This window comes from Protopterus annectens, chromosome 12.part0, assembly GCF_019279795.1.
Source record: "Protopterus annectens isolate FY-2018-M chromosome 12.part0, PAN1.0, whole genome shotgun sequence".
Classification (NCBI taxonomy): Eukaryota; Metazoa; Chordata; order Ceratodontiformes; family Protopteridae; genus Protopterus; species Protopterus annectens.
This window is the reverse complement of record NC_056746.1, coordinates 735,265,298-735,288,517: the sequence shown is the minus strand read 5'-3', so window position 1 is coordinate 735,288,517 and position 23,220 is coordinate 735,265,298. Positions and strand designations below refer to the sequence as shown.

Here is a 23,220-nt window from a genome sequence, read left to right as displayed (position 1 = left end):
ACCCTAAAAAGTATGCGAATACATATACAAGGTAGAAACCACAGATTAAAGGCTGCATAGTCACGCTGCAACTTATTTCCAAAATTTGAAACAAACAGTGAACCAGTTCAGAAATTTGTAAATATACAGCAAACAGGACCAAAGGAATATGGAGAAAAACAATTCTACAACTAGCTGGTATATCAATAATTTTAACAGCCAAGTAGCATAACTTGTAGCCAGTTACACTCAAGTTGATTTCTTAAAGCTTGTTGTCAGATAACTAAATCAAAATTATATGCATTCATGCACCTTTCAGTCATAATGCTGAAAATTAAGTTGTATTCATTACAATTATATGTGACACCCAGTTTACTCCATAAATACATTAATAGGTATATGTGTAATCTGTTCGCATTCAATTATTTTTTCTTGGAAAAACTACAATGCACTTATCCTCAAGTCTCATGAATCTTTTTAATGTATATTAGCAATCTGTAAGCATTCGTGCCCTAAGTCTTTTCAATGTATATTAGCAATGTGCAAACATTCATACCCTCATTACTGCTACCAGCACAGTGCCTTTAGACATCAATAAATAATAGTTGCACTGCCCCCTGTCATACACTCCTTGATACAAAGACAAATGTGCTTTGAACATCCTCAGAAAAGCAACATATCATAAATCTGCTCAAAAGGAAGCAAATGCTTGAATATCTTCATAGGTTTGCCTCTTTAATGATGTCTTATGATGGCAATCTTTACAAGGAAATCTTGTATATCAAGAGAGTAAAAGTAGAAATCTTACCATACATCCTATGAACAGTACAAATCATAGCAAAGAGACAGCAAGAGCATCAGTTTTTCATGTTGAAGAATAATCGACAAATACTACTGCCCATCAAGTTCATAGGTTCATAGGTAGGTACTAGGCTATCGGCCTAAGGGCCTACTTAAGCCTAGCCAGCAAGGTTCCATAGCTTACACCACCCAAGAAAGTTATTTTCATGTGCCACTGTCCAGCAGAGACACAGAAGTGATCCCCGTAGTGTATTTCCTAAAATATACATGCTAACAAACATGATTATGCTCCATTGTTTTGGAAGGTTTTATATATTGCAATTGAGGGCTTTAACATTTATACAGTTCAATGCATAAATAATGTTCTGTATTCAGACCTGACTGAAAGATTCATGACTCAGTATGCTGCAATGCAAAACAGAAATTGTACAAACAAATGTTACATCTTCACATTGCTGAAAAAATGTGTTTCTTGAGATGTTTTACATGCATATCCTTGCTCTAAATACAGCCATAATTTGAATATTTCTTTCTTTCCACATTTATTAAAAAACTGAATACCAAACACACCTTCTTCCAAGTAGAATACCATACGTTTTTTAACACATTTAATCTATTTCCACATTCTGAACTTCATTATCCTACTGCTCATACCATTTTAAGTGTACACATCTCTCTCCCTCCTTCCTGCCCTGTATCATAAGAACCATCTTTTCCAACATCAGACATGCCCATGACAGACTTTTCAACATTCGAAGTATGAATACTTCTTTCCTTCAGATTCCCCATACAGAGAGTCAGTGACCAGCTTCCTTGTATTATCCAAATTTCTTACCATCTAAGTACCTGTGTTCCACTCATTTTAAAGTTGAAAACCAATATTATTTCCCTATCCCTGATAAAATGTTACTTTCAGTCACATTTTGAGTGTTAACACTATATCTTTTGCCACAGCTCAAAATGTGTACCCCACCGTGTCCATCCATTCAACCAACACATTTCCATGTGAAGCAATGCCCTATATTTTTTAATCAATCTGCAGAAATAACTAAATGAGAACATACTGATTGCTGATGCATGTTTAAGAGAGATGGAACAGCTGAGCACATAATTTTCTCCAATAATCTGACCAGCAACTTTAAATGTAAAAGAAAAAAAAAAGTTGAAAAGTTTTCTTATCCAAAACTCTGTATAAATTATATTAAAGGTCCATTGCTTGTAGAGAGCCCAATCTGTTTTAGTCAATCCATCACAACAGCAACAGTACAAAAACGCAAAATCAAGATAATTCAACAATAACAGTTGGCAATGCTTGTCTGAAATTGTTAACTTCTCCTAAATGACACAAGTACAGAAAAGCTAATTGTACTGTCCTCACAGCACAGCTCTCAAAGTCTTTGCTCAACAATTTAGGACAGAGCTAAATATAATGAAGGCCAAAGGGACAAAAATAATGGACAAATTCTAAATATTACACCCTAACTCTCTTATAAAGTTAACAGAACACATTTTGCATTGACATGTATTTTTCTGAGAAATAAGAATGAAAGGGTAACATCTGCCAGTACTGCCCTGTAATAGGTTCATAGGTTCTGGCTATTGGCCTAAGAGCCTACGTAAGCCTAGCCAACAAGGTTCCCTGGCTTACGCCACCCAAGAAAGTTATTTTCCTGTGCCACTGTCGAGCAGAGACACAGAAGTGATCCCCGGGATGTATTTCCTATTTCCCATCCACTCATCAAGATTTTTCTTGAAGAGTGCTAATGAAGAACTTTGTTTGACATAGATGGGTAGCCTGTTCCAGAGTATGGGAAGTCTCTGGGATAGGATTCTATCCCTCCAGCATGTCCTGTTTATTGTGGTGACAAGGTTTAGGTCCTTAGAGCGTGTAGCTCGGAGGGATTGGGATTTCTTTAGGTGTAGCATGTCCAACAGCTCTGGGTTTGACATAGCCATAAAGCTGAGATCACCTCTGAGTAGGCGATATGCTACGGAGTAAAGCTGGAGTTTTTTGTGGCGGTCAGTGTAGGGCATTTGTTTGAGTCCAGTAATCCTCTTTGTGAGGTACGTCTGTGGCCTTTCCAGCTGCTGCAGATGTCTTGTGAGGTACATTACAAAAGGGGCGTTCTACTCTATAGTGGGTCTAATGAGTGTAGAGTAGAGGGGAACGATGACCTCTTTTTTCCTGGATGAGAACCCTTTTATGATGAGGTGTGCCACGTAGAAGGACTTCCTAACTACTGTGGCGATGTGACTATTTATTTATTTTATTTATTTTACATTTGTTGACCGGGCTAGTCTAACTGGATACATGTCCATTTTCAGTAGAGGCCCGGGGAGAAAAGCTCCAAGCATCTGCAGAGAGTAAGCAATACAATATATAGTAATAGTCAAGTGGATTACTGTACATTAGCTACACCGTGCATTAGCTAGATAGGTCAAAAAATTTTTTACAGAGTAAGTTAGTAGCTTTAAGCTAAGATTAAATGCAGAGAGCAAAAAACATGAAGTTAAAGTTTTTTTTTTTTTTTTAGTACTACGGATAGGTGACATAAAAGAGTAGAGAAGTATAGAGAGAGCAGGAGGTGAAAGAAATATCAGTCAGGGTTAGAGCAGGGACACAGCCAGTGAGTTGTTAGATATTGGTTCTTTAAGATGCTTTTTAAACAGAATAGTGGAAGCAAGGGAGGAAAGTGCAGTAGGAAGCTGGTTCCAGATTTTCCCGACTGTGTTGGTGAAAAGTGAGTCCCCAGCTTTGTTATTTGATTTAACAGAGGAAACTAGAAGCTTATTGCATGAGCGTAGCATAGCAAGATTTTTTTGTAGGGTGAAATCAAGTTAGTGAGGATAGGGGTATTTTTTTGGTGGTAAAGGATTTTTTGGGTGATAACAATTTGTTGATAAAGTAGTTGGCTCTGCAGTTCTAGCCATCCCAGTTGTTTTAGGTTAAGACAGTGATGAGTTCTAGAGGTGGTGCCAGCCATGGCTCTGACACCAGGCATCTGTCTCAGAGAGGCCCTTCTAGAGTATGTTCACATCATTTGGGGACTTGACTATGGCTCCTAGTTTGCAGTCATCTGCGAACTTTGTTAGCCAGAGGCCTTCTGTGTTAGCCTATACTTCAGAGAAGTAGATACCAAACAGGAGTGGTCCCAGGACGGAACCCTGTGGTACTACACTTGTCACTGGTTTGAGGTCAGATTTGGTGTCTGCAACTTTTACAGTGTGGGTTCTGGCGATTTATCAGGAGAGCAAAAATTTTACTTGACAAAAATATAAAGTAAAATATGGGGCATTCTGCAGAACAGGCAGTGTAACTGTGAGCTATGCACATGGATGTCCCTAGACTTGACCCTAGTAACAGAACCTTTCCCCAATTAGGAACAAATCTCAACAGAATCAGGGACAGATCCAGAAATGAGCAAGGACGATCAAGACCTCTTTTAAACATTATTGCTATTAACCTGCGATACTGACGGAATCAGGAAACGTAAATAACATGCATTTTCGGCAGTGAAAAAAGTGTTTAACTCTAATTACTATCACTATTTATTAAATGTAAATCACCACCTTTTTCTCTAAACGTCACGAGCTTTTGGGGGGGGGGTTATGAGGGCTATAGCTAAACTTTTGAATCAAAATGAGGGACACCCCCTGAAGCCTCACAACAAGAGGCTCACCGGTTCGAATGTCGGCTGGGGTGCCTTCTGTGCGCAGTCTGCATGTCCTCCCTGTGGTCGCGTGGGTTCCGGGTGCTCCGCTTTCCTGCCAAAGATACGCTGTACTCAAAACTGGCCCTGGGCGTGAGTGCGTGCGTTTCCGCGGACGGAAGGTTGGACGCCGGGTTGGCAACTCGATACTGTGAAACTCCAGTGCCAATCATAAGTGGACAGGCGATCCGCTGTGGCGACTCCTAACCGGGAAAAGCCAGAACTTTCTTTTCAGATTTGTTTAAACCATGCCCTTCATTTTTTTATAGGATTATTGGCACGAACCTGTCTGCAAACGAACTGGCTAGGGCAATGCTGAAAATAACTACATCAAAAGGAGTCGCGTTTCCACTTTCATGTCAATTTCACGTAGGAAGTTAGTGGAATAATATATATTCAATGAAATAACACTATTCGGTACGAACGGTCTTGCTCTTCTGTCATAACAACACAACTTTTAAAACGAAAATAGTGTAAGTCTGAAGAAAAAAAATCTCTGGTAGATTAAACGTGTATTGACAAGACGTATAATAATCAGCAAATCAGAGTAGTTTAATAAAATAAAAAAACGGTATGGAATTATTCCTACCTGTCACAAGATTTTCGGTCCGTCCTTTATGGAACAGTTTCACACCTTTAGCATCTTAACCGAACAGGTTCGAGTTCGTCGCGTGTTCGTCAGCATCTCCGTGATCTCGCTAAAGGACAGACTCTTTATCGAGCACAGTTTCTCCTCAGCAGTCCGTCTGTGCAGATAAGCCTATTAGCGAAGATAATTCACTTCTTTGGTCGCTCACGCAACAGTCGACACTAAGGAAAAACAGCACCTGGAAGGCGGGGAAAAGGGTCATTTGCATATAGAACCCTGTCTACCCATGGTTCGGTAAATACTTAGACTTGTGTATAGAGCCTCTTCCCGTCACTAACAGGTAGCTGTCAACAGCAGTCGTGAGACATTCGCCCAACATGAAGAGCAGTGCACATATTTATCATTTGTACTACCGCCATATACAACCATGTAGGGTCTGGCCGCCTGGCCGGGAATGCATAAAAGTGGAACTTCTCAATAACCTATTCTACCCTGCAGGTTGAAGGTGGAGGAAAGAGTATCAACATTCTTTAACTGCTTACTCCTTTCACAAGTATTGGAAAGTTAAATATTTTGATGATGTCATCTCTACTGCCTACACATTTCTTACCCAACGTCCTGTGGTACGGGGTTCTGAACAGTGCGATAGCAGCTATCAGTACGTAATCTGTCTAGTAAGTCCCACCTGGGCAGGATGCATTTTTATAGACAGAAACAGCAAATTTACGCTGGAGACAGACGTGTGGCAACAGTCACACACAATTAGATACTCTCGATATAGGTAATGTGTTATTTTACTGAATTACATTTGTTAACTGGATACCACACCGTATTAGATATTGACTATTTTCAATGGAATCCCCAGAAAAAAAAAAAAGAGAGATTACTTATGTGAACTAATTTGAAAAATGTGTATTCTGTCAATTGATTATTAAAGGAAGTAAATGCAGGGTAGAAGAAGAAAGACTACTCATATCATGACACGTGCCCTGTGAATTATAAATAAAGTAATACAATAAAAGGTATCACACTGTAATCTGTATAACCACCAAACAATGTTATTCTATTTATAGGTTCATAGGTAGGTACGAGGCTATCGGCCCAAAGGCCTATGCAAGCCTAGCCAACAAGGTTTCCTGGCTTACGCCACCCAAGAAAGTTATTTTCCTGTGCCACTGACGAGCAGAGACACAGAAGTGATCCCTGGGGTGTATTTCCTATTTCCCATCCACCCATCAAGATTTTTCTTGAAGAATGCAAATGAAGAACTTTGTTTGACATAGATGGGTAGCCTGTTCCAGAGTATGGGAAGTCTCTGGGATAGGAATCTATCCCTCCAGCATGTCCTGTTTATGTCCCTAGAGCGTGTAGCTCGGAGGGATTGGGATTTCTTAAGGTGTAGCATGTCCAACAGCTCTGGGTTTGACATAGCTTTATATGTTAGGCAGAGATCACCTCTGAGTAGGCGATATGCTACGGAGTAAAGCTGGAGTTTTTTGAGGCGGTCAGTGTAGGGCATTTGTTTGAGTCCAGTAATCTCTCTTTGTGAGGTACTTCTGTGGCCTTTCCAGCTGCTGCAGATGTCTTGTGAGGTACATTCCAAAAGGGGAGTTGTACTCTATAATGGGTCTAATGGGTGATGAGTAGATGGTAACGATGACCTCTTTTTTTCCTGGACGAGAACCCTTTTATGATGAGGTGTGCCACGTAGAAGGACTTCCTGACTACTGTGGCGATGTGAATCAAAGAAGAGCCTACTGTCTACCTGGGTCCCAAGGTCTCTTATCATGCATTCAGTGTTAAGTAGATTGCTGCCTATGTGGTAGTTCATGGGTACAGAGTTTTTACCAAAGGGGATGACACTGCACTTTTTGGCATTGAGCTTGAGGCAATGGCTCTGACACCAGGCATCTGTCTCAGAGAGGCCCTTCTGTAGGGTGTTCACATCATTTGGGGACTTGACTATGGCTCCTAGTTTGCGGTCATCTGCAAACTTCGTTAGCCAGAGGCCTTCTGTGTTAGCCTGTACTTCAGAGAAGTAGATACCAAACAGGAGCGGTCCCAGGACGGAACTCTGTGATTCTCCACTTGTCACTGGTTTGAGGTCAGATATGGAGTCTGCAACTTTTACAGTGTGGGTTCTGTCAGTGAGCCAGTTGGCAACCCATCTTGTGACGTAGGGATTTATGCTTAGTTTATTGAGTTTAGCCATAATTCCAGAATGGGGGATGGTGTTGAAAGCCTTGGCGAGGTCAAGATAGCCTGTGTGAACCACTTTACCCTCATCTATGGCTTTGTTGACTGCCTCAAAGAAGTCGATCAGGTTTAGGAGGCATGATCTGCCCTTCACAAACCCGAACTGGGTGGGATTCAGAGTTTGGAGGTTGCCAATGTCTTTGTTTATGAGTTCCATGATGATACATTCCATGGCTTTGCAGACCAGGCTCATCAGGCTAATAGTTCTATAGTTCCCAGGATCAGTGGTAGCTCCCCCTTTGTGGAGTGGGATAACTGCACCATTCAATGGGCACAAAGCCTGATGCGAGGCTATTATTGAACATGGTTCTTAAGTGGGGAGCCACTTCATTCTGAAGTTCATGTAAAACGCAGACTGGGATGTTGTCCGGTCCCATGGATGCTGTGTTTTTGGGTTTAGAGAGTGCAGCTTTCACCTGCATAGTTGTGATTACAGGGACTCTGCATTCTTCCTGTATAGATATGGGCCCTTTAGGGGGTGCGGGGGGGGGGTAAAGTTAGCACTGAACCTATCTGCCAGGGTGTTGGCAATATCAGTTGGTTCTGTAATTTTCATGCCTTTGTGCTGTAACTCAGAGCAGATCTGGGTGTTGCCATTGAGATTCTTGACATAGCTGTAGAATGCTTCGTGGTTGTCCTTGGAATTAGTGGCAATTTTATTTTCGTAGCTAGCTTTAGGGGATCTTATATGGGATCTCAGCTTCTTACTGAGGCTGACCAGGGAGCTCCTCCATTCATGGGATTTTACTCTCTTTTGCAGCAGTTTCTTCCTTCTGTTGTACAGTTTGTTTATGGCAGGGGACCACCAGATTGGCTTCCTTTTTTTGGAGGATAGTGTCTTGGTTCTGTTTGGGATAGCACGATCCATGCACTCATGTAGGTGTTTACAGAGTGCATTTGTGTAGGATTCAGCAGTTGTAACTGTATTGTCCATCTGCATGGGTGTCATGAAGTTCACTATTTCTTTCTTAAGAAGCATGAAGTTGGTGTGGAGAAATTTCTTACTGTGGTTTCCTTAATGGGGGATGGGGGTGGGATGTGGATATCAAGGGTGATTAGCTTATGGTCGGATCGGACCAACAAGGAGTTGACATCAGGTGTGGAACACCGGTCACTCATGTTGGTAATGACTAGGTCTAGGATATTGTTGCCCCTGGTGGGGGTGTGGATAAGTTGATCTAGGGAATTGGAGTTTATGAATTCCAGAAAGCGTTGCGCTAAGGAGTTAGTACATGAGTAGTTTTCCCAGTTAATGGTGGGGTAGTTGAAGTCGCCCATTATTAGGGTGTTTGGTTGAACCCTAATATTTTCCAGTACATCAAGAAAAGAGGAGTGAGAATCCTGGGGCATGGTGGGGGATCTGTAGCAAGCTACAATTTGGATTGCAGTTTTGCCAAGAGTTAGTTGCACTTCGATAACCTTGGATGCATTATGTTGAGCAACTAGCCTGGAGGTGTGGATATGATTGAGTTCTCAAGTTTCTGTTGCCTGAGCTTCAGCTCACCATACACTGTCTGCGAGTTGTGCCAGAAGTGATTGCCTTTTGAAGGAAGAATTTTTCCATTCTTCGATTTGGTGTGGCAATAGAGTTGGTATAATGTAAGTTCAGGGGTGAGTGAGGTGGGAGTGAGCTTTCCCACCTACAAAAACACTTAGCAAGATGTTTTTGGTGAATGCAGTCCCAAATGTGGGTGTGTGAAGATATAACTTCCCAAGGGACATCAAATATATTCTTTTGAATATGACATAAATAAATATATAAATAACCAAACAAATGTCAGTCACTGAAAAGAGTGCAGAACATACTAAACAAGAAAATCACAAAAGGGCAGCACACTGGAAAACTAGTGCTCAATGAGCAGGGCATACTGGATAGCAATTTGCACAGGTAGGGCAAAACTAAATGAAAGGGCATTGTACACTGGGACAGACCCATAACAGGAGTGATATTTGTTAAATAAGAATCCTTTAAGAACTATGCTAACCTGTAGATAACTTACAATTTAAACATGTTTGAGAATTCCTGCTTCTTCATAATTATTGCACCTTGTCTGTTTTTCACCTCTGCAGTTGCAGCTGTAATGAACACATTCTTAAAATATATTTTAGATATTCCAGTGATAATATAACAAACATACAAGTAATTGCTTTATACTGGTGCTCTGTTTTGCAATCATGCTCACAGTATATGGATTTATTTATGTTTCTTTGCTTGTTTATTTCTAAACTTGCCTACTTAGTTTTGTTAATAAAGGTAGTGGACTGATTCTTTATGGACCCATTCCAAACAGTGCCTGAAAGATGTGATGTGTAAATAATGAAAAGAGAAACAAGAAACAATAATATATATTGTACAGCAAAACAGAATTACAAACTTTATAATATTATCATTTATATTGCCAGTTTTTCTTTCAGTCATTGCATATGAAGCCCCACTGGTGCAGAGGGATAAAACCTTGACTAAAACAGACGTGATCTGGGTTAGACTAGCCACATGGGCATTTACTGGAGGTGGTGTGATGAAGGAAGATACTACCAGCACGTCTAGCCGGAATTTTGTAAATAATTATATGTCCTTGGTGAATATCAAAATGATGTATACAAGATACTTGTGTTAAAAATGCATTAAACTGTATGTCACATGTATATAAAACTGCTTGTACAGATGTGAGTGTTGCAAAGGTATTTGCAGAGTGCTGTGTTTGAAATGTAACCACAGTGTGCCCTACTGGAAGAGAACATAAATGTTTGTGCACTGTTTTAACTGTTTACATGTGGTTCTACCTCACATAAACGAAACACCACAACACCGACACCACAAAATCCACACCACATACAAAACACCGACCTAAACACCCGAAATCCCACCAACCCAATAACGACGAAACAACCAAACCACAAACAAACCACAAAATACACACAACACACAACCACCACAACCAACAACAAAACACACAACATCCAAACAAACCCACACTACCACACAACCCACACAAAACCAACAAACCCCACACAAACACAAACCCACTAAAACCCTAACCCTAAGGTCCGTCACTACCCCCTAAGGTCCTCCCAACCACCTCTCAACCTAACTCCTCCCTCCCCTAACCCACACACTTATCCCCAAACGACACTCACCTGACCCTTTATCCTACCCCTAACTCACTCCTCCCCTAACCCTTATCCACACCTAAACACAAAACACAATCACCTCCTACCCCCACCCTAACCTAACCCTAACTCTACCCCCCCCCCACCCCCTTACCTTACTTCCCCACCGTCCGTCGTCCGTACATGTAACGGCACAGCCTTTTCCCATTTATCGGCATCCTGCGTTCGGCTTTCATCCGTCGTCGGTCTTCTGCTCTGCTCTCGATCTTCTTCTTGGTCCCGTGGCGGTCTTGCTTGTCGATCTTCTGGGGCTCGCGATTTCCCTGTCGATGTTCCGGCGTGTCGGTGAAGTGAGGTAGAACCTTACATGTATATACTTAACAAAGGAAATTGGAAGGTAAACCCCAGTCCAGCAAAATTTAGAAAAATATCTGAAATTAAATTACTTTATAAGATGTGATAATGAGGCTATCTCTCAAGTTTTCAGTGCAGCTAGAGACACAGTGTCTTTGCTAGAAAGCTTTCTGTATAGTCCTTGGAGTGAAATAATTGCTACCTTTGAAGCATGAAGGAATGCAATTGTTTTATGACTTCTAGCATCTGCCAAAGATCTGAGTGAAAGCCCTAATCTGTATATCTTTACAGGTAGATGCTAAATTATGCCAGATTCTAGCAATGTGGGTTTTGGCCTGGGCGCTAGAAGTCAGATGACCAGAAATGATGTCATTCTGCAAGCTATCCCAGCAGTAATATTTTAGATATTAATTTGAGACATCTCTTAGTGAGACAGAGCATTCTTTATCTGGTCTTGGACCTGGCAAGAACCATTCACCACAGCATATGCCTTGCTCTAATTAAGTAAGTTACTAGGGAGCAGTATAATTCTCTTAGATGCAGTCAGGAATGTAGTAAAGCTTAGTGTAGATGATTTTCTTTATTTATGTGAGCCTCTGCTACAGTGTTATTTTAAATATTTCCTGTGATTTTGCACTCTGATGTCATTGTGAATATATATTTAGAATTGTCTTTTTTATTATTTATTATTAAATATATTTAAACATTTCATTGTGGCTGATCTGTGTAGAGATAGTTAAGTTTTGAGAGTACTTGCATATTTATTTGGTGACAGTGTGTGGGCCACTCCTAATAGCCTTGCTTTTGGTCAAACTACCATTTGTATAACTACTAAGTCAGAAATGAAAAACAAGGATAAAGCCTGTGAGCACTGGCACAAAACCAAAACCCCCTCAACTAGACAGAAATTCCTAGAACTATGCAATGCAGCCAAAAAGCTAATAAAACAGGACAAATTCCAATACTACCAGTCTGCCCTAGACTCCTCCGAACACAGCCCCAAACAATTCTGGTCCTCCATAAACTCCATCCTCCACCCAGGTAAAGTTAGTACCCCTCCTCCTAACATCCCTCACTCCTTAGAAAATATTGCTACCTCATTCAACACACACATCACACAAACCATACTATAACCAGTGGAACAACACAACCCCCCTCCCCTCCAACCCACACCTTCAACTAGTAATCTCCCCACTGCCTTCTCTTTTTCTCTTGTACCTACCTCCAACATAAAAAAACTCTTAACTAAACTTAAGCCCACCAAATTAGCAGCAGACAACCTCCCAAGTGAATACCTACCCAGTATCCATCTTGATTAACTGATCTGTGTCAGAAAATTACGTTCCCACACTGTGGAAAGTATCACATATAATTCCCCTCCACAAAGGCGGACCCTCCACAAAACTAACCAATTACCGCCCCATAGCTATTCTCTCTCCACTCTCCAAAATACTAGAGAGATGCATACACTCTCAGGTCTCAGACTACCGCCTTACTAACAACCTCCTTTCCAATACTCAGCATGGTTTCCGACCAAACCATAGCACCACCACTGCCTTACTCTCCTTTACTAACAATATCCTTCAGCATAAAAACAATGGCTATCTCTCCACTGCTACTTTCCTAGACCTATCTAAAGCATTTGACATGGTCCCACACAAACAACTTATCTCTGTCCTCAATAACCTATCCTTCTCACAATCAGTCACCAACTAGTTTCAGAGTTACCTGTCTGACCACCAACAATCCGTTGTAATGCAGAATGACATATTTCCCCAACTACCTGTCTCCATAGAGGTTCTACAAGAATCTGTCCTTGGACCCCTACTCTTCTCTTTTTTCACCAATAATCTAGCCTCTGCCACCAAACATGGCACACCCATACAATACACAGATGACTCGACCATCATCTGCTCAGCCCAGTCCCTACCCAAACTGCAAAAAGTCACACAGGAAGCCTTTTCCTCTGTTGAAACTTGGTTTTCCGATGCCCAATTAATACTCAACCCAAACAAAACTAAACTACTCATCTTCCAACCCACCAAACATACTCAAAACAACTCTCACTTTAAGATCACAGCAAAAGACAACACCACTATATACCCAACTGAACACATAAAATTGCTAGGAATGGAAATAGACAATAAACTAAAATTTGACATTCACATATCCATGACCATAAAAAAGTCCACAAAAAACTAGGAACATTATACAGAAATAAGTATCTTCTCACCAAAGCAGCAAAGATTTCAATAGCAAATTCCCACCTTATCTCCACCCTACTTTATGCCTCTCCAATATATACCAACCTAAGGCAATGCGATCTAAACAAGCTAGAGATCTGCTACAACAAAATCGCCAAATTCGCCACAGAGACATCCTACCGTAGTCACCACTGTCTCTCACTTGCTGAAATGGGCTGTCTTGAACTCCCTCACCTCCTTCAATGGTATCAACTCTCACACGCCCATAAACTAGTAAACTATCCACTAAATGTTCCATCTCTCCAGAATCTACTCCAACCCTATCGCACCACCAGACCACTAAGATCCAGCAACAAAAATCACTTGCAGATCACTAAAGCCAATAACTCTGCTGGTGAAACACTATTCTCTTGCACCACAGCCAAATTATGGAGCTCCCTCCCACCCACAATTACATCCATAATGCACCCACTTCAAAACTTCACTAAAATCACACCTAAAAATATGCTGGCTATGCCCTTGCAACTCCCACTTTAACATCACCCACCCATCCAACCACTACCTTTCTTTCCACTCCACTAACTACCTTGATTATAGCAAGCTCAGATGCTCATAAGCCTAGTACTTATTATACAGCTGGAACTTCTTATTTTAACATTTGTTAATGTCTGTTATGTACTTCACAGATAAAGATTCTAGTTGTCTACTGATGTACTATGTTCTTCATCTGTAAATATGTTGTAAGTAATTGCTATGTAAATTGTTAATCACTATGTAATCCAATGTTAACTAATGTCTGTTTATTTTAACTGTAGAGCTTTTCTCCCCGGGCCTCCGCTGAAAATGGACCTACGTCCAGTCGGACACTCCCGGTCAACAAATATAAATAAATAAATAAATAAAATAAATATTAATATTATACAGTAAGATTGGACACCTTTTGTTAAGGACCTTAAAGTAGCTGATAAGGAGTGACCGGTGGCAGTGATAACTACCTTATAGTCTGGGCAGAATGGGGCAGAGCTAGTAAACCTGTGCTGGCCTTTCCTAAGTGTGAGTGTGTGTGTGTGTGTGTGTGTGTGTGTGTGTTTGTGTGTGTAAAACAAACCTCAAAGAGTGTGTGTGTGTGTGTGTGTGTGTGTGTGTGTGTGTGTGCGTGTCAGCTAATTGAGCAGGGACACAAAGCACTGCTTGGACAGAGAAGGTGCTGGAGGTCTTAGCTTGGTCACTGAGATGAAATCTCAACTCTGTAGCTGTTCCCGTGGGGAGACCTATTGGGGATCTGGAGGAAAAGTGAAAAAACAGCCTCAGACTAACTGTGGTCTCTGTGTGCTCTTAAGGGAAATTGCACTTGATGGACAGAGCTGCATTTGGTAATAGTGTTGTGTAGTTAGTATCCTCCCAGTGAACATCCCCCACCGTTGCCAGTGGTTAGGATTGAGGCTCCTTGATTACTGGTTGGCAGTGGTGGATCGTCACATTTGGTGGCAGTGGTGGGATATCCACATCACATTTGGTTGTCAGTGGTGAGATCATCACATCATGTATTGAGATTCAGCGGTGTGGATATTGAACTTCTGTAGCCTGTAAACAGTGGTCACTAAAGAAGGTGTTTGTACTCTCAAGCAGTCACATGCTAGGCATTCAGAGTTTCATATCACAATAGTTTTATTTATGTTTGCTAGCTTATTTCGTCAGGGAGATCAGGCAAGGATATTAGCAGAGAATTATGGCAAGCTGACAAGGAGCCAGTTGGCTCAGATATGCCAAGCAAAAGGACTGGTGCATGCCAACATGACTAAAGCAGAAATAATTGCAACCTCAACCACAGCTGCAGCACAGATCAGCAACCAGGAAGACTGTAAAAAGGCTTGAACTGGAGGCCAAACATTTGGAAATAAAATCAGCAGAAAGACTGTGACATTTGGAGGCTGAAGAAAATGAGAAACGGCAGCATTTGGAGTCTGAAAAAATGAGAGACTAAGATGTTTGGAAGCTGAAGAAAATGAGAGGCAGAGGCAACATGAAAATGAAATGCTAACTCTTCGCCTAGGTTATGGGGGTAATAGGGAAGAGAGTAACCTAACCCCAGAAGAAATAAAAGTCGGTAAATTTATTCCACAATTTATACAGGGTGATAATTTTGATAGTTTTATTCAAATTTTGAAAGGCTATGTAAACAGTATAATATTGGCCAAGAGCTCAGGGTACGGTTCCTGACTCCCTTGCTTCATGGTAAAGCTGTAACTGCTGTTTCTAAATTGTCTGATACTGATTGCTTACATTATAATACAGTTAAAAAGTGTTTATTAAAATGTCTTAAGCTAACACCTGATGCTTATAGAAAAAATGTTTTGTGATCATAGATGCAAGGCAGATGAAAGTATGTGTGAATATATTACTGAGTTAAGCCCTTATTTTCATACACGGCGGAGAGGGTGTGAGGTCACCACTTTTGAAGGTCTGGCAGACCTTTTGGTGATGGAACAAGCTGTTATCACTTTACCTGAGGACATGCGAATCTGGTTGGCAGATAGAGAATGCAATGCCACAAATGAGTTGGGTAAAAAAGGAGACCTATACCTAGCAAGCAAGGCATCACTGCAAAGGAAAGGGATACCCAGTGCTGCACATGGATCTAAGGGAACCCATGATGGGCCACCTAAACTGCCCCAACAGAGTCTGCCAGTAACAGGGGAAGCCACTACTTCAGGTACATGGCCAGGATCAATGGTTAAATGTTTTAAACGTAACCACTGGGGGCATGTAGCATAAAGTTGTCCATGGAGGCAAGGTGGGGAAAAAGGTAGGGGAGCCAGCAAGTGTGAATGACAAAATGCCAGTGGTAAGCTGTCTGGAGACAACAAGGGTACCACACTACCACAAGAGGTTATATTCTATCTTAGTAGATTGGAAACAGGCCACTGCTAAGAGAGACACATCCTCTGACCTAACCATTGTCTACCCTGCAATGGCTAAAGAGGAGCACTACTTACTTGGGCAGTCTACTTCCGTCAGAGCTTTAGGAGGGACCCCATTCCAGATACCTTTGTCTAGTGTTCACCTTGACTGGGATGGTAGAAAAGGAAGCAAGCAAGTAGTTGTGTTTGAGGATATCCCTGCAGATATCCTGACAGGGAATGATTTTGATAAGGCAGTACCTTGTGTGTATGCAGTTAAATTCAGTCAGGCTTGGAGATAAGCATAAGCATGTGGGTCTGGTGGCCTGGAGGGACCCAGACAGATTGCACACTTGAAGCCAGGAATGGTGAGGTGGTTACTTCAGAGAGGTAGCTACCCTGTAGCAGTTAGACTGAATGTGAGCCACAATTGACAGTGGGTACTGATGTTCCCTTGGACAGAGTGACTGTAAAGGCAGAGGTGAGTAGTAGTACCCAGGCTGACAGTGAGGCACCGTAGTCAGATGATACCAGACTTCCTGTGGAAGAGGAGCTGGGAAGGGTTACAAAGAGTGAGCTGAGACAGGCTCAGCTCTCAGAACCTACATTACAAGGCTTGAGGGAGGAAGGCAGGGAGGCACCTGATTCTTAAGGAAAGGAGAAATCTGTATACTGGGACAAAGGGTTAGTGTATGGTGGACTCCTGAGGGAGGGCTAGAGGGTGAATGAATACAACAGTTGGAAATGCCCAGAGCATACAGTCTGGCACTTCCAGCCATAGCCTATGACATTCCCTTTGTAGGTCATATGGGCATAAAGTGTACAAAGAGGAGTATTATGCATAACTTTTATTGACCTGGGATTTCCAGGGATGTAACAGGGTACTGCAGGACCTGTGAGCAGTGCCAAAAGGTACGCAAGGCAGGAGGCAAGGTCAAAGCTGCTCTGGTGCCTTTGCCAATAATTGAGGAGCCATTTCAGAGGGTAGCTATGGATATTGTGGGGCCTCTGAGAATCTCAATGTCCAGAGGGAAGAAGTATATCCTAGTGTATTATGTATTGTATTGTATTGTATTATCTAGTAGATTATGCTACCAATAACCCTGACGCAGTGGCTCTGTCCTCCATCGAGGCTAGATTTCCCAAACAAAATACTGACTGGCAGAGGTGCCAATTCCATATCAGACCTGCTGGCTTGTCTGTGGAAGTGCTGTGGGATGAAGCAACTAAAAACCACCCACTACCACTTCCACACTAATGGTCTTTTGGAAAGGTTAAACTCTACATTAAAAACCATGCTACAGCCATTTGCAGACCAGTTTAAGAGGGAGTGGGACAAATAATTGCCCCATTTGTTGTTTGCTTACAGAGAGGTTCCCCAGGAATCCACATGTTTTTCACCCTTTGAGTTGTATGGGCATAGGAGGAGGGGACCTCTATATTTGATTCATGATGAGTGGGAGGGTAAGTGTGAATCCCACAAGGGGACTGTTCTAGCATATGTCCTAAACCTCAGGACAAGGCTCGTGGAACCTGGAAGAAGCCCAACAGCAGAAAAACATCTGGTATGACAGAAATGCTAGAGCTAGAGAGTATGCTGTGGGGCAGCAGGTTATGTTTCTCATTCCTGTCAGACACAACAAGCTGCAGGCAGCTTGGGAGGGACCCTTCAAAATGGAAAGGAAGGTCAGTGATGTTATCTACATGGTATAGCTGCTAGGCAGGAGGCAGGGGCACAAATTGTATAATGTTAACACCCTGAAACCTTACCATGATTGGGAGGCCCTGGTGCTAAGTATTTGAGTAGAAGACAAGAGGAGTCTGAGGTCTGAGGGGGAGCTATGGCTACAGGGAGCCAGCCAGCAAAATCCCAAGTTACTATGGTGGAGCCTAGGGTTGCAGGCATATGATATGACAGTGCACCACTGTAATGGGGTCAGCAAGGCAAAGACAGTTGGTATTTCAAGACAGGGAATGGGGTAATGTATTCCCAGATCTGCTCATCCATCTTGTGAAGATATGTGAAGGCTGCCAGCCTAGCTAGATAGAATTTTGTACATAATTCTGTCATTTGGAAATATTAATGTAAGCCACAGGCTTGTTCTCTTAAATGGAAGAAAATTGTGTTAAATATTGAATGTCAGAAATGTAACAACAGTGCACTCTGCTAGAAGAAAGCTGATAAGTCAAGCCTTGTATGATCGATCTCAGGGCTCGGAGCTGTGGTGTCTGAACCAGCAGATTCTTTCTATTGTTTTGAGACCAGAGTTAATTGCTAGATTTTACATATATAATGTTTTAATTGGCGTAGTTTCCTGACCAGGTGCGACCTTACTAAGAAATGCAAATGCAGACTTACTGTTAGATTGGGAAAACAGAGAATTGTTAAAAATGATGTAATCTAAAAATGAGTCAGCAGGATATATTATCAATTTAAAGGACTTTCTCTGAGATAGCAGGAGAGAATTTTGGATTTTGTCTAAAGCTGACAACAACTCACCAGTACTCTGCTTTGCTCTATATTTAAACTTATTTAGAACTGTGATTGATCTTAGATATAGATAGAAAATAGTAAGTTTAGTCTAGCTGTTTTTTGTATTGATGTCAGAACTATTCTACTGTATTAGTTTAAGCATTTTCCTATGATCTCTGAACTCTTGACTAGCACTGTGTAGTAAAAAGTATTGTCTTGTGTTTTTATTATTTATTATTAAATATTTAAACCTTTCAACTGTGGCTGTTTTGTGTAGAGATAACTTAAGCTCTAGAGTACATTGCACGTATATAGTGATACTGGCCAAGCCACTCCAATAGCTTTAGTCCTGGGTCACACTTGCTATTTGGATAATAATATTGCACAGTAATAATTGGACACCCTTTGGTAAGGGCCTTTTTAGTAGCTGATAGTGGTTGGTGGCAGCTGGTACTACCTTATAGACTGGCAGGAAGGGACATAGCTGGAGACTCTGTGCCAGCCCTCCCCGGGAGTGTCTGTGTGGTTGTATATAACTCTTATCTCAAAGTGTGTGTGTGTCAGCTACTTGGGCAGGGACACAAAACACTGGTTGAACAGAGAGGGTACTGGAGATTTTAGCTTGACCACTAGGCTGAGATCTGGATCTTATAGCTGTACCAGTGGGGAGCCTTATTGGGGATCTGGAGAGAAAGGGAGAAACCAGCCCCAGACTGACTGTGATCTCTGTGTGCTCTTAAGGGAAATCATACTTTACTGTGTGTGTATTTGTTATCCTTCCCAATGTGGATGCCCCTCACTGGTGTTAGTGGAGAGGACTGAGGTTCCTTGATTACTGGGCCAGTGCATGGGCATCACATATTAATTTTACCCCCCTCCCCGAGAACTCAAGCAAGTTTTTCAAGTGTCCTTTGAGAAATGTTGTTTGAGAGGGTTAGGTCTATATGAGTATACTTTAGCCCATTCCCTGTCTTGAGAGCCCATCTGCATTGGCATTGCTACTCCCACTGTGATGCTGCACTGACATATCATATGTTTGCAACCCTAGGCTCCATCTTAGCAACTTGGCATTTTGCTGGCTGGCTTTGTTTAGCCATGTTACGGGATTGTGATCTGTCACTACAGTGAATTGTGTTCCATACAGATAAGGCTGAAGTTTCAGCAGTGCCCACACTATGGCTTGACATTCTTTTTCTACAGTTGCATAGCATTCCTTCCTGGGTTGGAGCATATGACCGAGATAAACCACTGGGTGCTCTTCTCCCTCTGAAGAAATCTGGCCAAGTACAGCCCCCACCCCATGGTTTGAAGCATCCACCTGCACTACAAATTCTTTGCTGTAATCTGCACTAGCTAACACAGGGGGTCCTCCCAAAGCTTCTTCAAGCTTCTGAAATGCCTGTTGACATGCTGTGGTTCACACTACCTTATCTGGCCTGTTTTTCCTTGTCAGGTCTGTGAGGGGAGCAACTGGGGATGAACTTTCTGTAGTACTCTGCTGTCCCTAAAATGCCCTCACCTGCTTTCTGGTAACAGGTGCAGGCCATGCCTGAATTACTTCTACTTTGGCAGGTTCTGGGCTGATCTTACCACTCTCCACTCTATGTCTCAGGTAGGATACCTCTGCCATACCCACCTGACATTTGCTGGGTTTAATGATCAACCCTGCCCTCTGTAGTCTGCCCAGCAACTCCCTGACATGCTAAAGGTGGTCCTGCCAGGAATGGCTGTGGATGACCATATCATCTAGGTAAACAAGAGAAAACCCTCCTGTTCCTGCTAGGATATGGTCTACCAGCCCCTGGAAAGTTGCTGGGGCATTTTTCATCTCAAAGGCCATCTTTGTGAACTCATACAAGCCAAAGGAAGTCACAAAGGCTGACCACTCTCTTGCACTGGGAGTCAAGGGCACCTGCCAGTAACCCTTTGTAAGATCAATGGTGGTAAGATACTTAGCCCCCACCCATCTGCTCTAGGGCCTCATCTGTCTTAGACATAGGGTAAGCATCTGACTCCGTGTGACTATTTAATTTCCTGTAGTCCACACAGAACCTGGTGCTGCCATCCTTCTTTGGCACCAACGCCACTGGGGAAGTGCAGGGACTATTGGGCTCTTAAATTACCTCTAGTTCCAACATCTCCTGTATCTCCTCCCTCAGAACCTGTTTGACTCTCTTAGGCACCCTATAAGGGGCTTGCCTAATAGGCCTTTGGGGTCCTGTATCCACCTGGTGCTGCACCCTGGTTTTCCAGTGAGCATGTCCCCAGACTCCTGTAACACTGCTCGGATTTCTTGAATCTGGGTAGGAGATAGCTGCTGGGACATTGCTACCACTTCTACTGAAATATCAGTCCAAGCCTTACTGAGGAGATCAGTCACCAAATCTCCCTCAGACTCCTCCTGCAGCCCACAGCAAATACTTAGCACAAGGGCCTCCCTATCATGGTAAAGTTTCATCATGTTAACATGGTACAATTTGTCCCCCTGCCTCCTGCCAAGCAGTTCCACTATGTAGTTAACATCACTTACTGTTCTTACCACCTTCTAGGGCCTTTTCCAGGCTGCTTGTAGCTTGTTGTGTCTGACAAGAATGAAAACCATTACCTGCTGCCCTAAAGCATACTCTCTAGCTCGAGCATTCCTGTCATACCAGACCTTTTCTGCTGTTGGGCATTTGCCAGGTTCTCCTGGGCCAGGCCCATGAGTTCCCTGAGCCTTGTCCTGGAGGTTTAAAACATATGCCACAACAGATTCCTTGCAAGATTCAGACTCACCTTCCCACTCATCTCAAATTAAATCTAGAGGCCCCCTCCCCCTATGCCCATACAACTCAAAGGGTGAAAAACCTGTGTATTCCTGGGCAACCTCTCTGTAAGTAAACAAGAGATGGGGCAAATATTTGTCCCTATCCCTCTTAAACTGGTCTGCAAATGTCCAGCGCATGGACTTGATTGTAGAGTTTAACCTCTCAACAAAACCACTAGTCTGGGGATGGTAGGGGTGCTCTTCAGGTACGTTAACCTACAGTACCTTCACAGACAAGCCAGTCAGTCTGACATGAAATTGCCACCTCTGTCAGTCAGTATTTCTTTTGGGAAACCTACCTTACTGAAAATCTCTAACAAAGCATTTGCCACCTTTTCTGCCTCAATGGAGGACAGAGTCACTGCCTCAGGATATCGTGTAGCATAATCCACTACCACTAGGATATAATTTTTCCCTGTGGAAATTGGGGTACTCAGAGGCCCCACAATATCCATAGCTACCTTCTGAAATGGTTCCTCAGTTATAGGCAAAGGCATCAAAGGAGCTCTTACCTTGTCTTCTGCCTTGCCTACCTTTTGGTACTGCTTACAGGTCCTGCAGTAATCTGTTACATCTCTGGAAATTCCAGGCCAATACAAATTCTGCATATACATCTCTTTGTACCTTTTATGCCCATATGACCTGCAAAGGGAATATCATGGGCTATGTCTAGAAGTGCCATTAGGTAGTCTCTAGGCACTACCAACAGCTGTATCCTCTCACCTTCTAGCCCTCCCTCAGGGGTCCACTCGCTAGATTCCCCCTTTCCTTGAGAGTCAGGTGCCTCACTAGCTACCTGCGTCAAGCCTTGCAGTGTAGGGTCTGAGAGCTGAGCTTGTGTCAACTCTCTCTTTATAACCCTTCCTAACTCCCCTTCCACAGGAAGTCTGGCATCCTCTGACAGCGTTGCCTCACTGTCAACCTGGGTACTACTACTCACCTCTACCTTTGCAGTCACTCTGTCCAAGGGAACATTAGCACCCACAAGCAGCTGTGGCTCACCTTCAGTCTGACTGCTACAGAGTAGCTCCCTCCCTGAAGTAACCACCTCACCAGTCCTGGCTTCAAGTATGCGGTCTGTCTGGCTCTCACCCAGGCTACCAGACCCACATGCTTGTCTCCAAGCCTGACTGCATCTAACTGCATTAATACATAGTACTGCCTCATCAAAATCCTTCCCTACCAGGACATCTGCAAGATGGTAGTTTGGTACCCCTATAGTCTCAAGACAACCTACTATTGGCATTTTGTCCTTCCCACTTAATGACTCCCTCACCATTTATTCCCCACCTTGCCTCTGTGGACATCTGTATGCCACATGGCCCCACAGGTTGCATTCAAAACATTTAACCCTAGGTCCTGGGCATGTACCTAGACTAGTGGCTTCCCCTACTACTGGCAGATTCTCTTGGGGCAGTCTGTGCTGCCCACAATGGGTTACTGTAGACCCATGAGCAGTACTGGGAGTCCCTTTCCTGTGCAGGGATGCCTTGCTTGCTAGGCATAGGTCTCCCTTCTTCCCCAACTCATCTGAAGTAGCACATTGCCTATCAGCTAACCAGATCCTCATGTCCTCAGGCAAAGTGCTAAGGGCTTGTTCCCTCATCAACAGGTCTGTCAGCCCTTCAAAAGTGATAACTTGACACACACTCACCCACCTATGAAAATAAGTGCTCAGTTCAGCAACATATTCACACACACTTTCTTCTCTCTTGCGTCTATGCTCACTATATTTTTTCCTATAAGTTTCAGGTGTTAGCTTAAGAAATTCTAACACACGATTCTTAACAGCAGTATAATTTAAGAAATCATTGTCTGACAGTTTGGAAAGTACATTTACAGCTTTACCATGGAGTAAGGGGGTCAGGAACCATACCCAGAGCCTTTGGTCAACATCATACTGTTTACATACCCTTTCAAATGTATGAATGAAACTTTAAAAATTATCCCCCTCTGTAAACTGCAGAAGAAATTTACTCACCTTTTGTGCTTCTGGGATTCGGTTACTTCCTTCCTCATTACCTCCATGACTGTGCC

The 23,220-nt window shown here is 42.6% G+C and overlaps 1 protein-coding gene across 2 annotated transcripts in view; it reads right to left on the bottom strand.

Annotated features, from left to right (window-relative positions):
- Positions 1 to 5,916, bottom strand: part of LOC122816783 — a 796,947-nt gene extending 791,031 nt beyond the window's left edge. For both annotated transcript variants that reach the window (XM_044089804.1, XM_044089805.1), the window contains exon 1: positions 5,080 to 5,916. The gene's annotated coding sequence lies outside the window, so the exon portion shown is untranslated. The remainder of the gene's footprint in view (positions 1 to 5,079) is intronic.
- Positions 5,917 to 23,220: the final 17,304 nt, after the last annotated feature.